Raw genomic sequence first — 16,264 nt, 5'->3', positions numbered from 1 at the left:
TTCATTACTTCAAGATCTAATAAAATCGGTAATTTTTTATGCAGAAGGCTGTGGATTGATGTGTTATAAAGGTTATTTTACATGTTTGTATTGGTAGCACTGTCAAAAACCGTATCGCATCGTTTCGTAGTATATACATGCGTTGTATGTCGAAGTGCTAACATTTTCCCAAGGAAAAGTGACGAATAGATTGGTAAATCTCTCAAAAAGTAAAGTATGACGCCAAAACGAAGTGTTTCTAACAAACGTGGGCTTCATGGTAACAGATTGTTGAATAAAGGGAACAATTGTGTTCAACATGTGAAATGAGAAGTTGCAGACAATGAAATAAAGGCAGACTCGTCAGTGTGTAGAGAAACACCAATTAATGCTGCGAAGATTGAAATAAAACATTGTGATACACAGTTTTCTCGAAACGAAAGTGATGTAAATTGTAGGTTAGGTTATATTCTGATAGAATCACAATTCCTAACAAGGGTGTTAGGTGAATGTGTGTATTGTAAAATATGTGGAGGGTCAGTTAGTGCACATGAAGACAGTGAGGTATCAAATGGACTAGCCAGGAAACTTATCATTAATTGTGCTAGTTACAAATATACTCATTCATTTTGGAATTCTGATTAGTGTAATGATAATTATTTTGAAGCAAATGTTGGGTGGTTTTATGGATTGAGAAGTATTGGCAAAAAAAACACTGTGTCGGAAACAATGTGTGCCATGATCAATATGCCATGCCCACCTTGTAAAATCGACAAGTATACAGGATTTATTGGGGCTGCTGTGGAATCTGTTGCCTGTGAGTCAATGAAGGGCGCTGCAAACGAAGTTGTTGAAATAAATGATAGTATGACTGACATACTAGTAGCTTTTGATGGAACTTTGTAGAAACGCTGTTTCTACAGTGACCAGTGTGTATACTGGAAAGCTAATTAATTTCCAGATTTTAACCAAACATTGTTATAAGTGTAAATCAGGGAAAGAAGAAGGGCACATCCGTGACAGAAATTGTGATGGAACAAGTGGTCGTATGGAGGCCTTTGCACGTATTGAAATTTTTAGTCCATCTGTGAACGAAAGGAAAGTGTGTTCCATTGATGGTGATGGAGATGCAAAAGCATATAACAACGTAGTAGCCCCTGAGCATTATGGGAAGAAGATTATCACAAAACAGGAATGTGTTGGTCATGTCTAGAAGAGAATGGGCACCAGGTTGGGGAAGTTGAAGCAAAGTTTGAGAGACAAGAAACTTCCTGATGGTTAAACCATAGGAGGCAGGCTGACGGACAAAAGACTGATGAACTACAGCAGTATTATGGGATGGCCATTAGAAATAATACTGAGGATTTGTTGAAAATGAAGCAGGCAGCATGGGCTACCTTCTTCCACAGTCTGGCAATTGATGAAAAACTAGTACACTACCTTTGCCCTCCTGGACCTAATTCATGGTGCAGTTACCACAATGTCCAGTACTCAAACGGTTCATACAGCCATAAACATTCCATCCCAAAAGCAGTCATGGATATCATAAAACCTATTTACAGAGACCTGGCAAATCCTGAATTACTGAAGAAGTGTCTGCATGGTCAGCTTCAAAATCCCAATGAGTCGTTCATTAATCTTATATGGACTCACTTACCAAAAAATGTTTTTGTTGGAATGAAGGCACTAAAGTGAGGGGGGGTCAGTGATTCTGTTATTGCTTTTAATAATGGCAACATTGGTAGGGTGAAAGTGGTAGAGCATGTGAGAGTTAATCCTGGAGCAAACTGCATCAGAGAACTTGAACAGATGGACAAGGTTCACATTGATAAAGAAGAGTATAAAGCACAATTGGCCACTAAGGAGTCCAGAAAGAAGAAAAGAAGAGAAAACTTGGAAAAAGATCAAGAGGATGATATACAGTATGGTGCAGCGTGTTTCTGAGTGACGAAAAATAAAAAATTAAGCATACACTAAGTGAGTCACAGTCTTTTGAAGCTATAGAAGGTATACCTGGAAATTTACATTTTCAGTTGCATTATTCTCTAAATCTCAGAAACCACTTTGAGTAGAGTATTCAAATTTCCAGGGAATAATAACATACATATCCTGAGTCTACTGAACCAAAAGAAGAACATAATGCTATGTATAATTAAAATTATTTAGGATAACGTACAAAAAAGTACACAAAATTTTAACTGTGTAATTAAAAAATTATATTTCCGAAAGCAGTGGCTGCAATGCAATTATTGTAGTTCAGTAGACTCAAAATATACAGTTTAATGTCCTGTAAAAGTTTCACGTCAATAGCTATAGTGGTTCCTGAAATACAGGGAAGCCAAGTCACCAAATTTAACGTTGTTGCGATAGGGCGTTCCAATTCCCCTTAATAATTTCAGACCAAAGGGATGCGTAGCTCTAATGTTGTTGGAAGAACTACAGAGATGCCAGAACGAAATTGTTACGATCTGTCTGTGCAGAGTGATACAGACTGGTGTTCAGGTATGCAAGGTCCATTTATTACTGGTAAAAGCCGAAGTTAATGAATGTCACTGGGAAGTGTTAACGCCAAATCTACATTTTCTGAGAGTAGTCACCCACTAGCTCTAGTCAGTTTTTTCACCAAAAATCGTCACAGTTAACTGTTGTGAACACGAGAAATAAGATGTATCAATAGAGCAGAAATACGGCTTAGTAGAACAATAATAAACGGTACGACCTGTTTCTTAGCGGGTGTCACATTGCATCTGCCAGCACCGATCACTATTATGACCACACTTAAGTGGGAACAACCTCTGTTGTACTGGCCCAATAAACTGCTACAGGTGCTGCCTATGCAAAACTTAACCTTTCTAAATTATAACCTGAATCCAGATATTTTGGGCTCATTGGATGAACTAGTAAGAATGCAAAAAGGAGGAACTGCAGCCAAAAAAATGTTCCTGCACTTACCAAGGCAGACAACATCACATTATCACGACTATAAGCGACATCTATGATTGCTGTGAGTAATTGTACTGGTGTGTAAGAAACGATTTCTGCGAACATCTTCGTTTTCGATTCGATGTATCAACAGTAGAAAATCATGTAAATTAGCCTTATGGTAATGAAAGAATAACTAAAGATTTATAATATATTACCATTGGTGCAAAATATGTAGGATCCGGTTATGACGAGTACTCCAAACTGAAAAATTCTATACGAATTTTCTAAAGGAAGGGAGAGATGTTATGCCTGCAGAAAGCATCGATGAATGACATAAACAATTCGTCCAAGTTGTAAATTGGCAACTCTGCAAGATAAACTGCTTGTGTCAATACCATTAGACTGCCAGAGGGGGACATGCTGAGCGAGTTATGACAGACATGGTGGCTATTACGGCATGGGGGCACAACTGAGCGACAAAGTCAGCAAGCACGCATAATGACATCATGGAAGCCGAGAGGTACCATCATACTAGTCAGAAGCAGAGTGTTGTTCAGGTGCTAAACCAGCAGAAAACAACCTCTGAAAGGTCAAGTTGCGAAAGTCTGAAGTTACTAGGAGAGCTGACAGCAGGGGTAAACCTGGACACATGATGTCATTGCCATCCCCACAGCCGCAGAGCACCACGGGAAGACGGGAAACACCAATACAAAAATCTCATCCTTCTTAATATATGTCTAATTGTTGTGTGCTGATTGCTGACTTCCCAGTATGTAGTCTCAGTCACTGTGGCAGTTGCAGCTACCCAGTGAGAGGGGAGGCTATGGAGGTCAAGCCTCAGCACACAAAGCTTTCTTCCATCATCTATGAAGTCATGAGTCTGGCTGGAAGGACGCTGCTGCCGCCAGCTGCACTGTCAACTTCTGAGGCAACACAAATGGGGCCTGGAAGCTGAGAGTCGATCCCTTTTAGTCAGCAAGTAGGCCAGGCAGATCTGAGGGCAGCACCCCTGAGTGCAAATCTTCATGAGAGTAATTTGGTGATACATAGAGCTGGAGGCCACTGTTGTCGATGGCCCAATGGCCACCATATGATGTAACAGCCACCACATGACACTTCGCTGCACTGGTGAAACTGCAACTGTGGCACATGCTGGTCTTCTCTGTTGATGATCCTACTGTTTTGCTGGCCCAGCTGTGGCACAGCACTTTGGAAGACAGCCCTGTATTACTGCCTAATAATTATGTTTGTTATTGCTAATAATGTTTTCTTGGTGCTTTGAAGCATAGCTAGGTATTCACCAGTGCATCATGCCCGGCTTTCTGCTGGTGACTGTAGGAATCTGGGACTAGACTCCTATATCACTGTCACTGTAGAATGTTTGACTTTTATGATGGAGCCGCTGGTGTATCTGTTTTTGCACTACATCATTACACCTTTAAAGTGCCTATAAGTTTTAATAACACATGAAAATCAGATGGGAACAAAATGAGACTTCAATAGTTTCAAATGGCTCTGAGCACTATGGGACTTAACATCTGAGGTCATCAGTCCACTAGAACTGAGAACTACTTTAACCTAACTAACGTAAGGACATCACACACATCCATGCCAGAGGCAGGATTCGAACCTGCGACCATAGCAGTCACTTGGTTCTGGACTGCAGCACCTAAAACCGCTTGGCCACCACGACCGGCCGAAGATGAGACTGTATGGAGGATGATCGATGACAGTGAACACATGCATCAGATCGTTTCAGATGTTGCAGCACTCATGTGTGATCTGGCATTGTTATGCTAAAGGAGAAGATGCACTGTGTATGGGCGAGCTCTTCAAATTAGAAACTCGATTACAGTACACTGTTTCTCGTGCTGCGACTCTTACTTTACACTCCACCATGTTGCACGCTACAATTAGGAGCCCTCTGGTGTCAGATGGCTCCAAATATACAGATATGAAGAATAAAGATGGATAATGTTAATAAAGTTTCTTTTATTTAAAAGTTTTCACATAAAAAATTCTTAGGCATAAGTTTTCAGCACACCTCATATTTCAGGTCGAATGTGGAATAACGGGGATGGGCTCTGTACTGCTCTTGAACTTTAATCTGTCAATGCAGTACACATATAGTGGCAAGTGTATGTGCCTGCAAAGACTAGGTACTGAACGTAAAATATTACTGAGACAGAAAGAAAATTACAATTATTAATTTCTTTGAGTCCACGTCATGATTGATAACTGGGGTGGAACGTTCAAATGCTGGAGTTGTGCCTTCACCATACACAAATTGAAATAATAACTGTACAGCAATGGTAAACATTATTAGGGCTATATACAGAATCCAGATGTTGGGATGCTTACCATCTTGAGTTAATTCACGTTCAGTTCATTGCAAATGGTTCCATAAATGTTGGGCACATTCTGTATTAAGGTGTACCACACAGAATAAGAAGCACAGGAAAAATATAAATATCTAGAAATAACTGAAGGCTTACTTAATCAGAACCTATCTACATAATGTAATACAATATGCATAAAATTGACATTTTAAAGTGGCATTTTTGAAATGAGAACATCCTCAGATACTGCAGTGTACATTCATTCACATGTGTATATTGTCTAAATGTTACAGTTTTTTATAATAGGTGATTCTGGTCATTCTACTCTCGTCTTGTTTTCCCTAATTATCTTGAAAATACATAGCATGCTGAAAGTAACTATGAAAAGGAAGAAGGATGGTGGATGTACTACATTAAAATAAGTGGTGTGAGTGAAGTCGTGTTAATAAAGTGGATTTGTATGTACTGTGTTTGTGTGTGCTTGTTTGTGAGAGAGAGAGTGAAAGAGAGAGAGATGCAGATATTAAATTAGACCAGAATTATGATCTGTGTTCATCTTATGCATTTCTATATCACTGACAATTTTGTAAAATGTTCAAATGTATTGTAAACTGTGTACAAAGTTATTGGTTCATAATTCGCAACAAGTATTTCTATGCACTAACATCTAGAGTAATCCTCGGTCTAGGACAACTTTCCATGTAATGAAAGGTAACACAATTTTATGAGTGCTTATAAGAGAAAACATATGAAAGTAATTACACGCAATGTGGAGCAAATGAGTTACTTTATTATGTGTGATCTGCGTTACTTTTATGATTAATTATGTGCAAAAAATTTGAATTAAATCTGGTCTAGATATTGTCTAAGCATGTGTACCAGAATTTTTAAGTATAACAGCTGAAGACGCTAATGATAGTAGTAACAAGAGTCATTAATTAGCAATAAGATGAGTTAGATATGCTTCCCATTATCCTATCTATTTACAGTGGCCAAGGGAAAAAACTGAAGCTCCCCATAGGACATGATTAGATGTCAATGCAACTGCAGGCATGTACACGCTATTGGTTGATGGTTAAATGATTAGAGTTGTGATTCTTTCTGACAGGTAAAACAGCCACCAGAGTGCATTAGGTTTGTACATGTTTAGTTTGTTACCTCGCCTGATAGGATAAATAAAGGATGTTAATGGTATCAGGTGCTGAGTGATTACCCTGAAAGATATGTATTCGTGTGAGACAGATTTATCAGCTCCTGTCAGAGTTTGAAAGTGGTCTTATTGTGGCTCTCTATTAAGGTAGCTGATCGTCTCATTGAGTATCCAGAATTATGTGACATCTGGGAATGACAGTGGCCTCATTTTTTACTGCACCGGAATGTGAGTGGAGGCACAGTCATCATCAAGATTCCAGTCAATCGTAACCCCTTCACATATGCACCTGTCATCTCAGAAAAAGTAATTGACTCCATGTAACACTATACATTATACATCATACCATACTTTTTGTCAAAGAGTAGAAGCAGGTAAACTATGGATGTACCATCCCATTTGTAAGCTGCCATTGATACTACAGCATAAACACATGTTTTTGAAGTGGTACTGTGAGCATGATACAATGCCTGCTAATGACTGGTTCTGTATTAAGTTGAGTGATGAATTGCAGTTCTGCACTATGATAGTTGGTCATATTTGGTGAATATGGTGGTGACAGGGAGAGGTCCCATTGTTCCACTGTTTGAGAGAGATACAATGGTATTGTCCCATTCTTCCAATGTTACAGAGAGACACGTTGGTGTTGCTCCTGACATCATGGTGTAGGGAGCCACTGGGTATGGCTTCTAGTGATACCTCGTAGTGATAGAAGGATCTCTGACAGTACAATGTGTGTCACAAAAACCCTGTTACCTCTGACGTTACAAATATTGCAGCACCATTTTTCAACATGATGATGCTTGCCCATACCAGGCAGGAGTCTTTATGAACTGTGCGTGTTGTGATGAGATACTCCTGTGGCCAACAAGAACCCCATGTCTATCCCCAATGGAACAGGTGTGGGACGGGCGCAGACATCAGCTCTGTTCCAGTGCCAGTATATCAACGACCAGTTTCTACAGCTGATGGACCTCTTGTCTCAGTAGACGATACAACAGTTTACAAATGATTCTATCTGGGTTAAAGGGGCTGCAACTTCATATTGTTAGATGAGCACATACTACCAAGTTCTTTGTAAATGTGACTCAGTTTTGTAATCATTGCAGTAACACCTCATAACCTCTGAACCCATTACGCTGCATTTCATACCATCCTCCCCTTCTGAGAGCTTCACCTTTTTTGTCAGGTAGTGTATTTCATTAGCCTATTCAGTCATATGCAGTATGATGTACCAGGCGATACTGGAGTTTATAAGAATTTAGTGTTTGCAATGAAAAATAATAATGTTCATATGTACCTATATTAAAGCCCTAGCATTCACTCACTAGATTTTTTAAATACAGTTACATTTAATATACTCACATCAAAAAAAGTTTTGCATCACCTCAGTTCCGAGAGTTCCAGAACCTGTACAGAAAATTGGAATAGAGATCAACATAAAAATCATTTCCGCCCTTTTTATTGCTCATGAAAACCACACATTGCATGTTGTACCACCATACAGCAAGACCTTCAGAGTTGGTGGTCCTGATTGCTGTACATATCGGTACCTCTAATACCCCGTAGCACGACCTCTTGCACTGATGCATGCCAGTATTTGTCATAGCGTACTATCCACAAGTCCATCAAGGCACTTTTGGTCCAGATTGTCCCACTCCTCAATGGCGATTCGCCGTAGATCCCTCAGAGTGGTTGGTGGGTAACATCATCCATAAACAGCCCTTTTTGATATATCTCAGGCATGTTCGATAGGCTTCATGTCTGGAGAACACGCTGGCCACTCTAGTCGAGCGATGTCGTTATCCTGAAGGAAGTCACTCACAGGATGTGCACAATGGGGACGCAAATTGTCGTCCACGAAGATGAACGCCTTGCCAATGTACTGCCAATAAGGTTGCACTGTCACTTGGAGGTCGGCATTCACATATCGTACAGCCATTATGGCGCCTTCTATGACCACTAGCAGTGTACTCCAGCCCCACATAGCGCCACCCCAAAACAGCAGGGAACCTCCATCTTGGTGCACTCGCTGGACACTGTGTCTAAGGCGTTCTGTGAGATTGCGTTACCTCCAGACATGTCTTCGACGATTGGTTAAAGGCATACGCAACACTCATTGGTGAAGAGAACGTGATGCCAGTCCTGAGCGGTCCCTTCGGCATGTTGTTGAGCCCATCTGTACTGCACTGCATGGTGCCGTGGTTGAAAAGATGGACATTGTCATGGACGTCAGGAATGAAGTTGCGCATCATGCAGCCTATTGCGTACAGTTTGAGTCATAACACAACTTCTTGTGGCTGCATGGAAAGCATTATTCAACGTGGTGGAATTGCTGTCAGGACGCCTGTGAGCCATAGTCCATAGGTAGCAGTCATTCGCTGCAGTGGTAGCCCTTGGACGGCCTGAACGAGTCATGTCATCGACAGTTCCTGTCTCTCTGTATCTCCTCTATGTCCGAACAACATCACTTTGGTTCAATCCGAGACACCTGGACACTTCCCTTGTTGAGAGCCCTTCCTGGCACAAAGTAACAATGCAGAAGTGATCGAACCGCGGTATTGACCATCTAGACATTGTTGAACTTCAGATAACATGAGCTGTGTACCTCCTCCCTGGTGGAATGACTGGAACTGATCAGCTGTCGAACCCCCTCCGGCTGACAGGTGCTGCTCAAGCATGTTTGTTTACATCTTTCAGGATGTTTTGTGACTTCTCTGTACAGTCAAAGGGGCTGCGTCTGTGATACAATATCTACAGTCAACATCTATCTTCAAGTGTTCTGGGAACTGGGGTGATGCAAAACTTTTTTTGATGTGTGAATGTCTCAAATCATCGGGCAACATGTAGAACAGTTTTATTCCCTCATTGCTTGCACCATTCTAGCATAAACACATATTAGTTGAGATTACGTGCCTATCTCCTTTAAATCCTGAATTGTTATTGTGTATGTCACAATTGTGTCTCATGCAACTATCTGTGCCAGTTAAATTTTTAAATATTCGTTAGTTTGTCTGCAACAGCATTGTAACAACAGCGCTTGCAGTGTTTTAAACAATGGTTTATACAGCTGTCTATCTCTGTTTCCAATAACAACACTAGCCAACACCCATTTTACATCTGCGATGTGATATATCTACTAGTATATATTTTAGTGTGTAGAATCCGAATATACTTTTCAAAATGTTCTAGTATGTACCGTTTTGAGTTTTTAAAACTTTTTCATTTTTTGTATTCAGTACTTCGCTTTTTGCTCCTCTTCTTTTTTTATGTTTAATTGTTCGTTTTTGATATGCGCAGGAGAGCTAGAAGATCTACAGATCGTCAGTATATGGTTAGTATGGTCATCCAGTGGTGTGGCAGAGATCCTCAGAGACTGTTTCCTGTGAAAGATAGTGCAGACTTCTTGTGTTAGAAACTTGCACCAAGAAAAATGGCAACTAGTGAATCTCATTGGTGCCCAAACCACCCCAACAACTTTTGTTATATGTGTGGGAAATTCACTCCAAAACCCAAACAAAACCAATCGCTGATTTGGTTAAGGAGGCTTATAAAATGTATGTTGATTGTCCTGTTGGTGATAAGATTAAAATTTTGCACCTCATATTGCCTGCATAACCTGTACTACAACCTTAACTGAGTGGTTGAAAGGAAAACGCCGAGCCATGCCATTCACTGATCCAATGTGTGGTGTGTGCCTAATGACCATTATTCAAACTGTTACTTCTATCTTACAAATATTTTGGGGCGTTCAAGCAAAACTAGACGTAAAATAAAGAATCCGAACCTATCTTCAGTTCATTTATCTGTGCCCTATGATGAGGGGTTGCTTGCCCCTGTGTGCAACTTGAAAGCCACTGAACCAGACACCATGTCAAGTGAATCAAAAAGTATTGAATATATAGAAGAGTACTGCCCTCAATATCATTACTCCTCTCCTCAGCTCTTTAATCAAAAGGAACTGAACCATTTGGTTCGCGATCTAAAACTTTCGAAACAGCAAGCTGAACTCATGGGGTCGAGACTGCAACAACGGAATCTTCTAGTTTCGGGGACCACAATTTCCTGTTTCAGATTAAGAGGTGCTTCCTTTGCTCAATATTTCGATATGCAGAATTCCGTGTGTGTATGTAGACATGTCAATGGTGTGATGATGCAGCTTGGTGTAGGCCTACAACATAATCCACGTGAGTGGCGACTACTTGTTGACTTCAGTAAAAATAGCATGAAAGCAGTACTACTGCATTATGACAATGCATTTCCATCGGTACTGTAAAATGGGGTGAAGTGATACAGTTCGCAAATTAAGAACATATTAACACACATAATTTTTTTAAAAAAAATCTATTTATACCAGTGGCTGGTTAGATCTATGTTTCGAGTATCTGTCCATGTAATCCTTTTTAATTTTCTTATTTTATTTACCTATTTTTTTTAAAAAAACCTTGTCTTACTTCACTTCAGGTAAAGGGGTGATGTGATACAACATATGAATTGGCTGCTGTATCATGTTCTAACAGTGCTGGGGTGAACTGAAACACATAGCATGTTTTTAAAAAACTATTTATTCACAAAGAAATTAGAAAACATTTTTTGGAAATTGAAGGCGACCATAGTGAAGAGTCACTGGCTTTGGAATACATGAAATAACTTCATGATGGTATACAATACTTGACTCCTTGATTTCTTGCCATACATAAGTGTCTCTATAGCAGCTATACTGTTTTAGAAAAGTTACTTCTATAACCCTGTTACTACCACTGCTGGTTTTTGACACACCTGAGACTTGCGAACAATTTAACTTTTCTATTTTTGTTATTTGGTCTTTTAGTTTTACAGGCAAAAAGTTTCCTACAGTGAGTGTCATGCAATCAACTTCTGTGGTTGGCTCAACTACTTCACAGTTCCTTTCTCACTTTCTTCTGGGGCAGCAATATAGTATTCCTCATCTTCGTCATTGCTGACATGAGACGTCTCCATTTCTTTTTCTGATTCTGGTTCATCTTTTCTAACGTTCTTGACACTTCTTTTTGGTTCAATGTGGAGCTTTCTGTCCATCTGGCTCTTGGTCTCGGTTTTTTTTCCCATATTGTAGCTCCTGAAGCAGACTTTTTACAGATTCATCCAGGTTTTCTTCAATACCAAAAGGATTAGCATCCGCACCTTTTACAAGAAGTTCAGCTTTATTGAAATGTAGGACATGTATTAGTTGAGTAAAGTTTCCAGTATCTTAAAAAACCACAACATAACCTGTCAAAGTAAACAATTCAACTGACTAGAAAAATTGCCACGAAAAAACAGTTGATGGTCACAGGCATTTGAACAGACCTAAATGGTCAGAGAAACGTCATTGTAGCCAACATTTACTTTGAGTTGCAATTACAGAGACATATTATAGCAAACGTTGCATTTTGTCTCAATTCACCTCATTTTATCACTTCATCCCACATTATGGTACCTTTGGCTCACGCAGTAGACATGAAAGAAACTTGTGAAACCTTGGCTTTGCTGCTAGAGGCAATCAAATTTGAGCATCATGAATGGCAGCTTTGCTGTGATTTAAAAGTTGTTGCACACCGTATAGGTTTACAGGCTGGATTCACGAAATACTGCTGCTTTTTGTGCCTTTGGGACAGCCATGACACCATGAACCGCTATACCGTCCAGGAATGGCCTATAAGTAAGTCATATGTTCCTGGAAACGTAAATGTGAACAATACCCCATTGGTTGAGCCTGATAAAATCATTTTGTCTCCCCTTTATACCAAGTTGAGCCTTATCAAGAACTTAGTCAAAGCTCTGAATAAAGAAGGTGAGGCCTTCAATACCTGAAAAGAAAAGTTTCCCAAAGTAAGTGAGGTAAAGCTGACAGAGGGTATATTTGTTTGACCACAAATAAGAAATTTCTGAAAGATCCAAGCTTTGATACTAAACTCACAGATATCCAATTAGGTGCTTGGTCTTCTTTAAAGCAATTTTGAAGGGCTTTTTGGGTAACAGAAAAGACAAAACTATGTTACCATTACGAAAGAACTGTTAGAAAATATAAGAATGTTGCTTACAATTCACTTTTTACATTCTCACCTCGATTTCTTCCTGGAAAATTTGGGAGCCGTAAGCGATGAGCAAGGAGAACGCTTTCACTGAGACATTCTTACCATAGAATACTGTCACCAAGGCCATTGGAGCTCTTTGATAATGGGTGACTACTGCTGAGCTCTTGTTAGGGAGAGTGACGAAACAGCAAACAAAAGGAGAGCTCTGGCATCGAATTCTTCAAAAAACCAAAGACGATTAAAGTTGAAAATATGTGCTGAACTAATTTGGACCTTTTATTGGCATCATGCCCATATATACATACCAAATAGTATTGATTTAAAACGTTCTGAATGTGTATTTTTGTTTGACTTAATTGTGTCAATTTTTGCTATTACCATTTTTTATTCTGCTGTGTATCTAGGAAATGTGACATAATAGAGAAAAACTGATTCTACCAGTCTATTCAGTACCCCAAAATTAGGTAAATCACCCATTTACAAACCAGATACAGATATGCACACATTAGTATTTGTTTGTTCCTAGATCCCTTTAGACACATTAAAATTTACCAGTCTGTTCACATATTGGAATTGACGTATTTAATGTGTCTATCCCTTTATGGCCACATTCTATCTAAATACCAAAACCCTTATTGCTTCTTTATTTACAATGGGTGGACTGTTGACGACGGCAGGTTAATGCAGAATACGGTTTTGACTACTATGGAAATTTATTAATATTGTTTTCTCAGGGTTTGTAATGAATTGATATATTGTTGACAATTTACTGAGCTGAGTTATAAAAGAGCTAACTACATGTAGGGTATCTGCATTTTGTACTTCTTTTGTTAATAATATTGTTTTATGTAAATCTGTATGGACGTTCAAGTCACTGATATGGCTCAGGAGAAGAACAATTTCCATTAATGACCAATGAGGTGCCCGAAAGCCGACTGACCACTCTTCTGAGAAATATCTTGTGATCTTTAAACAGTCAAAAATTTTGTGACTCTACTTGTTTTGCCTTACACCTATTTTTTGTGTGTGACTGGTAAAAAAACAAATTAATCCATTAATCTACATACAGCATTGGGGAAACCGATCTTTTTATGGCTCTATCCATCCATTAATTAAAAAATTGTGTCATATAATATGGATAAGGAGAGAACCATTAGCGAAGAGAGTTCAGAATACAGTTTATTTCACTTCAAACATTTTACATGTTATTGGTAGAAATATTTATATATAAGGCTAAGAGAAATGAGGTACATAAAACTTCATGATATTTGCATCAGTGGAACATCATTACCTAGTATGTGAAAATTATATACGGAATAACCTTTTAAGCAATGATTTCTTACAACTTTGTCTGACAGTAATTAGTTAGAACTTTGAGTCACTTAAGTCTGATTCCTCATACTCTGTTATGGAGCAGCATGCTGTCCTCTCAAAACAATCTCCTAAAACAGTTTTAAATGTACTGTAGCTAAGACAATGGACAGCTTTTGAAAGTCTACTGAAAAATCTGGGGCCTAGATATTTGTGGCTATTGTGAACCTTAACTAGCTTACTGTGAGTGTATCAATTCATTGTCCAGTTCTTGTGTTGTGTTCGAGGCCAGACATCCTAAGGTTAAAATCATATAATTTATCTTTAACATTGAGAAGGCAAATTTACATATAGAGGCTAGGAATTACAATTACACTACGATCTTTGACGTAATCTTTACAAGATTCTCTTGTGGTAAGTGCTGCTATACATCTGGCAGCCTTTTCTGGCCATCTGAATACAATTTTGAGCTGGGGCAGTTACCATTCCTCAGTTTGTACAACAAATAAATCACTCAAGATAATTTCGAGCACAGTTTTTCTATGTGACTCATCCAGCTGAGTTTCTGGTCTATGTAGAAACCCAACAGGTTAATTACATTGTAATCTTTATTGGAGACACTGAAATTGAAAACAATGACTTCTCTTTTATTATAATTTGTAAAAACTTTATGTCAAACCAATAATACAATTGTCCATTGCTCCTCCAGATCATCAACTTGCATAATTAGAGTTGTATCACCTATGTCTAATAAGAACTCAAATGATAAAAATGAGGGTGAATCATTCATACTCACAATTAATAAGAAAGTACAGAGTACTGAGCCATGTGGGATTCCTTTTGTAGCAGATCAGCATTCTGATCTTTGAGTATAGTTAGTGACTGTTTCGCTTGCTTTGATGTGACTCAGTAACGTGAAGAGCATTCTCTCCAATTCTGTAGTATTGGCACTTTATGATTAGTGTATGCTGTGGGAGTCAGTATCAAACATTTTTCTCAAATTCAGAAGAGTTTCAGAGGTTATTTCGTTAAACTTAAAAGAAACCATGTTGTTAAGAGCTATGTATGGTATTTTCATTGAAATCCTGGTCCATCTGTTTGTACATATAATATTCTATTATCTTTGGTATTATTGGTGTGAGTGAGATGGCATGGCAGTTATTAGGGGATGCTGTATCACCTCCGGTATGAGTAGGTAATAAAATAGTAATATTTTGGCCATCTGGAGAGATCCCGTCATGAAGTATTTGGTTGATGATTTGAGTTAGTGGTTGTAAAATTTCTTTCTTAATGTTTTTATTACATAGTTTGAAAGCCCATAGAAGCTTTTAGTTTTTGAGTTGCTAAGTTTGACAACTGCTTCACATACTGTTCGGTAAGTTACACAAGACCAGCAGAAATTGTCAATAGCTTGCTGTCTAGAGCTGGGACCAAAGATTTGGCATTATTTACATCTTCAGAGAGATTTTTTATTTGTGCCAGGACTGGTAAATTGTGCATTTAGGTGCCTGATTAGATTCAAATGTTGTGTTTAATTTCAGAGCTTACTTTTGTTTTAATAACTTTCCATTCTACTTCACAGTTTGAGTTGAGCATATAGTTGTCATTAAGTATCCTTTGACGGTTCTCATTTCTAATCTACACTTCCTTCTTGTTGCTGTGTAAGCTTCCTTCTCAGCTGAAGTCTGCTGCAATCTGTCGCAGTGTTCAGTGATTTCCTCACTAAGTTGGCTCAGCTGTGGCATGTTCCAGTCCCTCAGTTCTTAAGGTTTATTACACTGATTCTGTTTTGTGTGTTTTTTTGTAATAGATGGGACATGTGACAAGGTTTTCTACAAGTAATTTTAAAAATATCTGTGTTGATTCGTTGGCAAACATAACATTATCGACTACTGTACCCCAGTTGATGAATCTAAGATGGTTCTTTAACTGATTCAATTCATGTTCATTGCTTGGTCTGATTTCCCTTCCAAGTTAAGGTGAAGAACTGTCTGTTTTGTTGCTTAGAGGGGGCCTAAGCCATCGTCCAACATGGTCAGAAATCGTGAGGTCTGTAGTATTAAATACAGTTTTACTTGGTTGAAAGTTGCAGATTATATTATCTAAGCTTTCATTGAGCCTGATGGGATTATCATACAGACAGTAGTAGTCTAGTTATCTTAACATGTCTAATAGGTACAACATATTTTTAGTCTTATACCTAATGTCTATGTTAATATTACTAAATATTATAACTCTGCCATTATTATGCACCAGGAAAGAATTACCCAAATAGGATGGATATCGATAGATGTGATTTGCATTTACAGAGAAGTAAATTATTAGAATTTCAGGAAAACTGAATGAATTATTTGAGAGACAGGGCTTTACAAATTGAGGAAGTCAGAAATTCATTGGTTCACCTTTGGCCCTTCTGTAAGCAGTTATTTAGTTTAGCATTGATTGACAGAATTGTCTGTCCTCCTGAGGAATATTGTGGCAAATTCTGTCCAACTGGTTCATTA

Source organism: Schistocerca serialis, chromosome 3 (genome assembly GCF_023864345.2).
Source record: "Schistocerca serialis cubense isolate TAMUIC-IGC-003099 chromosome 3, iqSchSeri2.2, whole genome shotgun sequence".
NCBI classification, from domain to species: Eukaryota; Metazoa; Arthropoda; class Insecta; order Orthoptera; family Acrididae; genus Schistocerca; species Schistocerca serialis.
The sequence above is the reverse complement of the archived record's forward strand: the minus strand, read 5'-3'. Positions refer to the sequence as shown.